Source organism: Neoarius graeffei, chromosome 27 (genome assembly GCF_027579695.1).
Source record: "Neoarius graeffei isolate fNeoGra1 chromosome 27, fNeoGra1.pri, whole genome shotgun sequence".
In the NCBI taxonomy this organism is placed as follows: domain Eukaryota; kingdom Metazoa; phylum Chordata; class Actinopteri; order Siluriformes; family Ariidae; genus Neoarius; species Neoarius graeffei.
Window position 1 is genome coordinate 39,493,987 of NC_083595.1, and position 10,364 is coordinate 39,504,350.

Here is a 10,364-nt window from a genome sequence, read left to right on the forward strand (position 1 = left end):
CAGGTAATCAGATACGATGTCCATGAGGAAAAATAAAGCCCACATCCTTCAATATTTAAATAATATTGCCTGGTGTTGAGTGGTATATCAGATATATTCCATTCAGCTAGCATGATATTTGAGTTCAATATCATGCTAGCTGAATGGAATATATCTGATATACCATGAAAGAAAGCCATTATTATTATTATTATTATTTTACATATACATTCCTTTTGGGTGTTCAACATGTCTTTTTCAGAATTCTCTCAAAATCTGTATTTAACGTAGCAACCTGGCAGCCATGTTCGTTTCCAAATTATCACAGTCTCTCACTAGCACGGAAGTTTTACGTCTCCTACGTATGACATCATATTGTCTCAACAACCACGCAGTATCGTAAACCATACTCCACGCTCATTCTCCATTGGTTAGAGTGACATAATACACGTAGAATAAGCGATATGCAAACAATACTGCATGCGATCAAACCAAATGAACGAAACCTATTAGAAGGGAATAGAATATATGTTTTTATTCTATCCACATTCACTGGATATGAGCAATCGCATGCTCCGATTGGCTACTCTACTACTAGGATATCAACTCGTATACTGTGAGTAGAGAAAAACAAAATGGCGGAGCGCATCAAGTCAGATACATCACTTCATCAAGTATTTAAAAGAAACAGAAATGGCTGAAAGAATATAGTTTTCCCCCAATATCGCCTGTTCCACACTCCAGCCCAGTCAGTGGCGGTAATGCACCTTTAAGTTGGTTTGCCAACCGATTAAAAAAAAAAAAACCTGAAGAAGAAGAAGAAAATAATGGCGGAGCGTATTACTGAACCAATTCAGAACAAAATAAAAACTCTACTTGAAAACAAAACCCCCCAAAAAGGCAACAAAATATGGAATGAAAGTATTTCATGGTAAGAACATATCTTTTTTTTTTTCCCCAAAGAATTGCTACTATCGTTTCACCAGTTTGTTTACATTCTAAGTGGAAATTTTGTTTTGTATAGAGTTTTTATTTATCGAATTTGCTAAAAATAAAAATGCTCAGTTTCTCAAAATCCAGTGAATGTGGATAGAATAAAAGTTATTCTGCTCAATCTTGGCGTACATGGCTTATCGCGCTATCAGCTCATGTACGACTCGATTTCATGGAATAACTGTTTATTATTCCATCGATAAAGTGCGCTGTATGTATAATATTGGAGTGTATTGCATGCAGCACATCACACAAATTTCTGTGTGACAAATTTACCGTGTTGGTCTTCAGTAAATGTTTTTTGTTCTGGTCAGGGTCACGTTGGTTTCAATGACTCTTTTGTTTATATTTTGGGAAATTGATTCAACTGAATTTCTTTGGAAATTTCTCCGTACACAAACCGAAGTAACTGCATGAGTGGTTGGGATTGGTCAGAATTCCTCGAAGATCGTGCTCTTGAAGTCGTATTGACTCCGAACTCTTTAAAGGAGATACGCAGAACCTTTATTTTTAAATACATTTCTGAGTGGATAGTATCTCTATCCTTGACTCTTGTATGCTGCATAAGTGGGAATAAAAAATATATATATTTTTGAGAGCTAAAATCGACCGCAAAGTTGGCATTGGAGCCGCCCCGCTGAGCCAGCCAGCCCTGAGTGCGTGACGTCACAGCGGTAACCGGTTTTAAGGCCGAGGCCTTTGACAGCTATAGACCAAAGTCATAAAAATCTATGCTGAAAGTAAGGAATACCGTTACCGACTTGCTCAACTAAGACTGTTTTGTAGGCTGACTCTCATTAAAACAGGATAGGTGCTATAACTTATGCAACATACATGTACATGCATGCATTTTCACTGATAAAACATATCTCATTCTCTCTAGCCGCTTTATCCTGTTCTACAGGGTCGCAGGCAAGCTGGAGCCTATCCCAGCTGACTACGGGCGAAAGGCGGGGTACACCCTGGACAAGTCGCCAGGTCATCACAGGGCTGACACATAGACACAGACAACCATTCACACTCACATTCACACCTACGGTCAATTTAGAGTCACCAGTTAACCTAACCTGCATGTCTTTGGACTGTGGGGGAAACCGGAGCACCCGGAGGAAACCCACGCGGACAACATGCAAACTCCACACAGAAAGGCCCTCGCCGGCCACGGGGCTCGAACCCGGACCTTCTTGCTGTGAGGCGGCAGCGCTAACCACTACACCACCGTGCCGCCCCTCTGATAAAACATAAAAGGCTAATTTAAATAATCAGATGAACTGAGACAATCACATTCTGAAACAAATTAAATAATCTCATACCGGTATCTTAAACACACAATACAAGTCACGTGTATTAATCTAAATGCAGGTAAAGAACGAGTGGTGGTGTTCTTGTTGTTTTGTATCCAAATGAGAGTCGGAGCTTACCCGTCTGTGTTCTCGCTTCTTGAAGGCTGAGCTTGTGGCCAATTGTTTTGAAACAATCTGATGTTTAGTTGTTCGTTCATTCGCTTCTTCCACGTAAGGGCAAGATATTGCTGCTGAGGCAAACATATCCAGTGGAAAAATCAGATGGCTGGTCCACTCATTCTCCATTTTCTCCATACTGACTACTCCGCCATTACTGCTCGGCTCAGGCAATTACTAAAACCCGGGACGGCACATCACCGGTTTTAGCAACAACTGCGGGGAGGTCACTGCCCGAGCGATATGATGTCACGTCCCGTTACATCCCAGGTTTTAGCAACAACCTTCGGCTCACACTCCGGGAGAACTAGTGCAACTGAACTTACTTTCCTTTTCTTGTAGTTTTCTTTTTCTTTAATTGTTGGTACTGCACCCTCTTTCAATACAGGTTTATAGCCGACGCTCCTTGACAGATCAGAGGTTTCATACGAGTCTTCAGTAAAAATGTGCAGAGCAGAGGAGAGACCACTTCATAGGCGCCCAATGTGCCCGTGAACTTCTCGCAAAACGCGTCCAAATCTTTGCAGTTTGAACATTCTTGGGCCATGAATGCAACATAAATCCAGCTTCTGCCGTGTTGCTGCACCAGCCAGCAGCACATCTACGTGGCATGGCGATAAATTAGCTCAAAATGGAGGATCGGAGTTGCAGTCAGCTCTGTGTTTTAGTATAGCGGAAATGGCGATGAGACCGATAGACTTCCTGCTGTGACATTATGGACGTCAAGGTCATTCACTCAGACTGCGACCTATATGAATCACTTTAATCATAAAAATGACTATATTAGATTTATTGTTAACGCTTAAAGCTATTCCTGTGCCATTCTTGAGGTCTCAAGGCATTTATAAGCAAAAAGTGAGGCCATGGTCCTGCGTATCTCCTTTAACAAGCACTCCTTAACCCGAGCATTTCCAGTACTGCTGTGTTTTTTGACGGTAACCCAGTGCTTCGGGGTATTTAACTGTAGTGCTCTGTGTTTCCCTTTAGACTCGCATTGGAAGGCTCATGCAATGTATAAACCACAATAACAGGCCACTCAAGTCTTCTGTGCATTGTCATCCTCCAATTTGTGTAAAAGTTATTCTCGCCACTTGTTTAATCTCCTGTGCACATAAATATTGGTCTTAAATCGAATCTTTTAACTCGACTGACCCCACGTTATCTGTTAGATATATTTAATTCAAATCAGCATCATCCTCCCTCTCCACTACAGCATGTAATCATTCCACAGCAGGGAGTAAATAATTTTTGCTCACTATTCTATTAACCACTGACAGCTGCCGACTAACATGCCTCGTGTGTTACAGCTGCATCAACCCACCACATCTGCCTGCTACTACAATACTCCATGGGCCACTTAAGGACATTTTATGCCATAATGCACTTATTGTACTGTTGTGGTTTTTTTATACAGCGTTACTTTAGAAATGAAGTGTTCCTGGAGGCACATGTACTGCATCCCGCACCATTTGGATACGAAAGGAGTTGCAACAGTTAATCCCTGATGGAAAGAAAGTGAGACGTAGAACATTATACCCAAAGTGAGTGTAATACTTGAAGGTTTTGTCGCTTTGTTCCCAAATTGTCATCCAGTTATCTTCATTTCTTTATTCCGTTTTTGTTTAGGTTTCAATCCAAATGCACTGTTACATCTTTTCTTTATTCCGGTCTCTTGGTTTTTAAGAACTGTGTGATTCACTGGTGGCACATAAGTCTTGTGGGTTTTTTTGTTTGTTTGTTTGTTTGTTTTTTCCTCCACATTGCTGTGGAAGTTTGCACACCTTCGACATTTCCTAAGTAAATGAAACATTCAGGATGTTCTGTGTGTCTTGATGCTCTTCTATAAACACCTCACTTCATTCTCTTAATATAAAGAACTGCTCTTCGAGCCATTAAAGGGCCATTTTAATGCGTCTCGTAGAAAATGCTTTCTGTGAAGAAATCCAAAAAGTGTCCCTTATGCTTTTTTAACTGCGTATTTATTCGTCTAAATCCATTTGTACGAGCTCAAATAACACAGGCCTGGTCATTATTGTGAAAAATAATGACATTTCCTTTCCTCTATTACCTGAAATGTGTTTTGGTATTACTTTATTCTGGAGAAAATAATATCGCGACCAAAACTTGAGGCTTAATATAAACCCTAGTTAAGTTTAAATTGCACTTTTGATATTGTTTAGAATATTTCTGAGCTTGGTCGAAATTAATGGGTTTTTTTTTTTTTTTTTGGGGGGGGGGGGGGGGGGGTTGTATGTTGAATATCTATATTGAAAAGTTTAGATGTTTTAAGAAAGTGAAATATTTCAGGTCTCGGGATATTTCGAAGTGAGTGTCAGGACTGTCATATAGTCTAATGACATGCAACATGAATATTGAATGAACTGAATGAATGAATATTTATTCAACAAAAAAATTTATTCAAGGGCGGCACGGTGGTGTAGTGGTTAGCGCTGTCGCCTCACAGCAAGAAGGTCCTGGGTTCGAGCCCCGGGGCCGGCGAGGGCCTTTCTGTGTGGAGTTTGCATGTTCTCCCCGTGTTCGCGTGGGTTTCCTCCGGGTGCTCCGGTTTCCCCCACAGTCCAAAGACATGCAGGTTAGGTTAACCGGTGACTCTAAATTGACCGTAGGTGTGAATGTGAGTGTGAATGGTTGTCTGTGTCTATGTGTCAGCCCTGTGATGACCTGGGGACTTGTCCAGGGTGTACCCCGCCTTTCGCCCATAGTCAGCTGGGATAGGCTCCAGCTTGCCTACGACCCTGTAAAAGGATAAAGCGGCTAGAGATAATGAGATGAGAAAATGTATTCATCTTCAGTCAGTGTGTTCTCTTGGTCAGGGTGACTGTGGATCCAAAGATAATCAAAGGTAGGAATGCACCATAAATGCAGTTCATCTCAGGGCTCCATTCATTCAAATTCACACATTGAATCACATCTCAGGGCAATCGTGGTTGGTAAAGAAGGCAACTGGACTTGCTTGAAATTCTTGAAGATGTTTCAACTCTCATCCGAAAGGCTTCTTCAGTTCTGTCTGATTAGTGAGGAGTTCCAGGTATTTATCCTCTAGTGGACCAAAAACAACCCTCAGGACCTCCACGACTCTCCTCAGGGCTGTTTTTGGTCCACTAGAGGATAAACACCTGGTACTCCTCACTAATCAGACAGAATTGAAGAAGCCTTTCGGATGGGAGCTGAAACATCTTCAAGAATTTCAAGCAAGTCCAGTTGCCTTCTTTACCAACCACGGTTTATTATGACCTGGATGACTGAGAACCTTCACAGACATCTCAGGGCAATTTAATCCAAATGAAACCGTCTACCTCATGGCATGTTTCTGTGAAGCAGGAGGAAACCAGAGAACATCAAGGAAAGATACAAGGAGATCGTGCATAGAAACTCCGTAGACACTGTAACCCAAGCTCAGGATTGAAGTGTGATCACTGGATCTGTGATCTGAGCAGCAGTCATCCCTGCTGCACCACACAACTGCCCTTATATCTCACCATCGAAAATGTGAAAAAAAAAATACATGTGAATGCTTTGATTCTTCTTAAACAATTGAAAACTTGTCAGCTCAAAAACTCAATTTACTGTCCGGCAAACCCGTACATAGCTGCTTTCATTTCACACCTCTTATATGCACTTGGACACGCCTCCTGTCCTGTGCAGTGTATGTAGGCTGCCATAGTTTTGCTTTGATTGACAGGTGACCACGCCCTTCATACTTCCTATCAATCATTTTTGTGGACATTTACATAACTATCAAACGCATCCAAAAAAAATTTCAACTAATCTAGTCTTGCCTGTTGATTTTACAGTTATACGCTGGCAGAAGTGTTACCAGGAAAATACTGTAAAACTTAGATTTAACAACTTTACATCACATTTACAATAAATGGCTGTAATATTTTACAAAGTATAAAATAACATTCCAGTACATTTTGTTTGTTTGGCTGATGCTTTTGTATCAGTGCAGGATAATTTGAAGATGGAAGTTAAGGGTCCGGCTTTACCACGGCACGGTGGTGGTGCTGGGATTTGAACACACCACCTTCTGATCAGTAATTCAACACTTGTACCAATAACCCACTGCAACCAGGTCATCCTCATTCAATGCAATCTATTAATGTGAGTTAATTTGGTGGTAGAAGTGACTGAATCGATGCAAGCTAGTTGTCATGTTCAAATCCCATGGTTGGGTCCAAGACCCTTATCCTTGAGCTCAGTTGGATCCTGCATCGAATGAGCAACTTTACTGGAGTGTGTTATTTAAGATATTGCAGTCATCGCCATCATCGCTACTGAACCCAATCCAGGTTTGGTTGACTCGGCCAGAATTGCAGCAGGAGGGTGGCCAGTTCCTTTCACACACACCTTCGCACCTACAGTGCCTTGCAAAAGTATTCATACGCCTTGAACTTTTTCAGATTTTTCCACCATACAACCACGAACTTAAAAGTTTTTTATTGAGATTTTATGTGATAGACCAACACAGAGTAGCACATAATTGTGAAGTGAAACGAAAATGATAAATGGTCTTCAAAATTTTAAACAAATAAAAATCTGAAAAATGTGGTGTGCATTAGTATTCAGCCCCCCTGCGTCAATACTTTGTAGAGCCGCCTTTTGCTGCAATTACAGCTGCAAGTCTTTTGTGGTATGTCTCTACCAGCTTTGCACATCTAGACACTCAAATTTTTGCCCATTCTTCTTTGCAAAATAGCTCAAGCTCAGCCAGATTGGATGGAGAGCGTCTGTGAACAGCAATTTTCAAGTCTTGCCACAGATGCTCAATGGGATTTAGGTCTGGATTTTGACTGGGCCATTCTAACACATGAATATTCTTTGATCTAAACCGTTCCATTTCAGCTCTGGCTGTATGTTTAGGGTCATTGTCTTGCTGGAAGGTGAATCTCCTTCCCAGTCTCAAGTCTTTTGCAGCCTCCAACAGGTTTTCTTCCAGGATTGCCCTGTATTTAGCTCCATCCATCTTCCCATCAACTCTGACCAGCTTCCCTGTCCCTGCTGAAGAAAAGCATCCCCATAGCATGATGCTGCCACCACCATGTTTCACAGTGGGGATGGTGTGTGCAGGGTGGTGAGCAGTGTTAGTTTTCCGCCACACATAGCGCTTTGCATTTAGGCCAAAAAGTTCAACTTTGGTCTCATCTGACCAAAGCACCTTCTTCCACATGTTTGCTGTGTCCCCTACATGGCTTCTTATGCCTGTCTTTCAACAATGGCTTTCTTCTTGCCACTCTTCCAAAAAGGCCAGATTTGTGGAGTGTACGACTTATAGTTGTCCTGTGCACAGATTCTCCCACCTGAGCTGTGGATTTCTGCAGCTCCTCCAGAGTGATCATGGGCCTCTTGGCTGCTTCTCTGACCAGTGCTCTCCTTGCTCGCTCTGTCAGTTTAGGTGGACGGCCATGTCTTGGTAGGTTTGCAGTTGTGCCGTACTTTTTCCATTTTTGAATGATGGATCGAACAGTGCTTCTTGAGATGTTCAGAGCTTGGGATATTTTTTTATAACCAAACCCTGCTTTAAACTTCTCCAGAACTTTATCCCTGATCTGTCTGGTGAGTTCTTTGGTCTTCATGATGCTGTTTGTTCTTCAATGTTCTCTAACAAACCACTGAGGCCTTCACAGAACAAATGTATTTATGCTGAGAGTAAATTACACACAGTAGGACTCTGTTAACTAATGAGATGACTTCTGAAGGCAATTGATTGCACTGGATTGTATTTAGAGGTATCAGAGGACAGGGGGCTGAATACTAATGCACACCACATTTTTCAGATTTTTATTTGTTTAAAATTTTGAAGACCATTTATCATTTTCATTTCACTTCACAATTATGTGCTACTTTGTGTTGGTCTATCACATAAAATCTCAATAAAAAACTTTTAAGTTCGTGGTTGTAAGGTGGAAAAATGTGAAAAAGTTCAAGGGGTATGAATACTTTTGCAAGGCACTGTATGGGCAACTTAGAGTAGCCAGTTAACCTAACCTGCATGTCTTTGGACTGTGGGGGAAACCGGAGCACCCGGAGAAAACCCACGTAGACACGGAGGGAACATGCAAACTCCGCACAGAAAGGCCTCCATCAGTCACTGGGCTCGAACCCAGAACCTTCTTACTGTGAGGCAAGAACCACCGTGCTACCCAAGACATTACGGTATTTTACTGTAGATATGTTGTACAGTTGTTTGTTAAATGTACAGTAATTTACTGCCAGCCCTGCTGCCAGTAAATGACTGTCAACTTTACAGTCTTATTTATTTATTTTTCAACAATATTGGAGTTTTAACAGCCCTTAAAGCTAGACTGCCTTTCAGATTTTTCAAGTGTAGGTCATAAAAAGAATTTTCCCCGACACCCAATTATTTTTGTTTAGTGGACCGAAAGCTACTGAATTCGAATCACAGACTTCCAATTTTATTATTATTATTTTTTAAATAGAACAATCAATGAATTTAGGGCTACATGGCCCTAAATTCTCCGCTATTTTTTCCTGCTTCACCATGATGCAATTCAAGATACATCATCATGCATCACGTGGTGGGCTTCCCCGTTTGTACAAGGCATTGTGGGATACAAATTTGAAACAGGAGAGAAAAATGGAAGATGTGAGGATGCGAATGAAACGTGAAAGACCGACTACAGTAACAGAAAGCGAGAAGAAAAGACGTTATGTTGCGAAGGAAAGGAAATGCAGGACCAAACTAATAAATATCGGCGGTCAGCGAGCACCTCGGTGTGATCAGCTATTTGTTAAGGACAGAATGATGGAACTGTCAGTGCACGGTCAAAGGGAAACCTGCGCATGCGCACACGGACTTCCTCTGTCTGCTTGACTGCGTGAAGCGAGCGATTTCATGCACATTATTTGCTCGGGAATCCCGTCAAATTAAATAACTTCCCAGCCACAGAATGGCCTGGTTTTTTTAGATATTACAAAAATATACAGATTTCACAATGACCAAATTTCAGAGGGAGCTAAATTTCACTAATTTTATGAAATTGAAAGGTCGTCTCGCTTTAATGGATGTGTAAATGTCTGAGAAGAGGATTTACATGCCAGAGAGGAGGTATCAAGATCAGGGTGTGGTCACCTGTCAATCAAGGCAATAGTATGGCAGGCTACATACATTGTCAGTACTGTTGACTGTAAATTGCATCTCTGTTGCCTGGAGATTTCTGTAGAAATCTTGACAGTGTACCATTAAAGTGTTGAAGAGGCAGTTTTTAATGATGCCCCCTAGTGGCTAGAAATATTTTTGCTGCCTTAGCAGGCTAAAATTAAATTATATTTCTAAAATGTAGCCATAAACCGTATGTATGTCCGGTAGGCAGAGGTTTGAGCACCCCGAGGCCTCGAGCTTCCCCACAGCAGTCCGGTTCGATTAGCGTGCGTGGATCGGCAGAACAAAGCCGCTGCTTTTCATGGCTACCGAGATCCTTTTATCAATGTCCAGTAATTAAAATGTCACCACTTAATTTTCAGGCCATGGAGAACCTCTTGTAGCAATCCTTTCCCTAATAAAAAAAATAAGAGTAATCGAAACGCTATTTTCACTCGAAACACAAAAAGGTTGTGTCCAGGCGACTTACGGAGTGTCAGGCGGAGAGAGATCAATATGAACGGAGCTGATTGATCTGGTGCTAAAATGGAATTTATTTGGGGTCATGTGGCTTTTAGACACTGCTGATAGAGCTGGTTACTGTACTACATTGGCTTTCATCTGATACGGTTATTAAACGTCTCCCTCTGAACGACTCTGGCACTGATTTATGTGCCAATCTCTGGTGTGACCTCCAGAAACTAGACCTTGTGCTTTTTGTATAACCTGCTTGTTTTCCCTTTAGTTCTCCTCAAGTGCAAATCATATAAGCTGTTCTCTGGATTAAGTCTTTTCCCTGGTTCTATCTT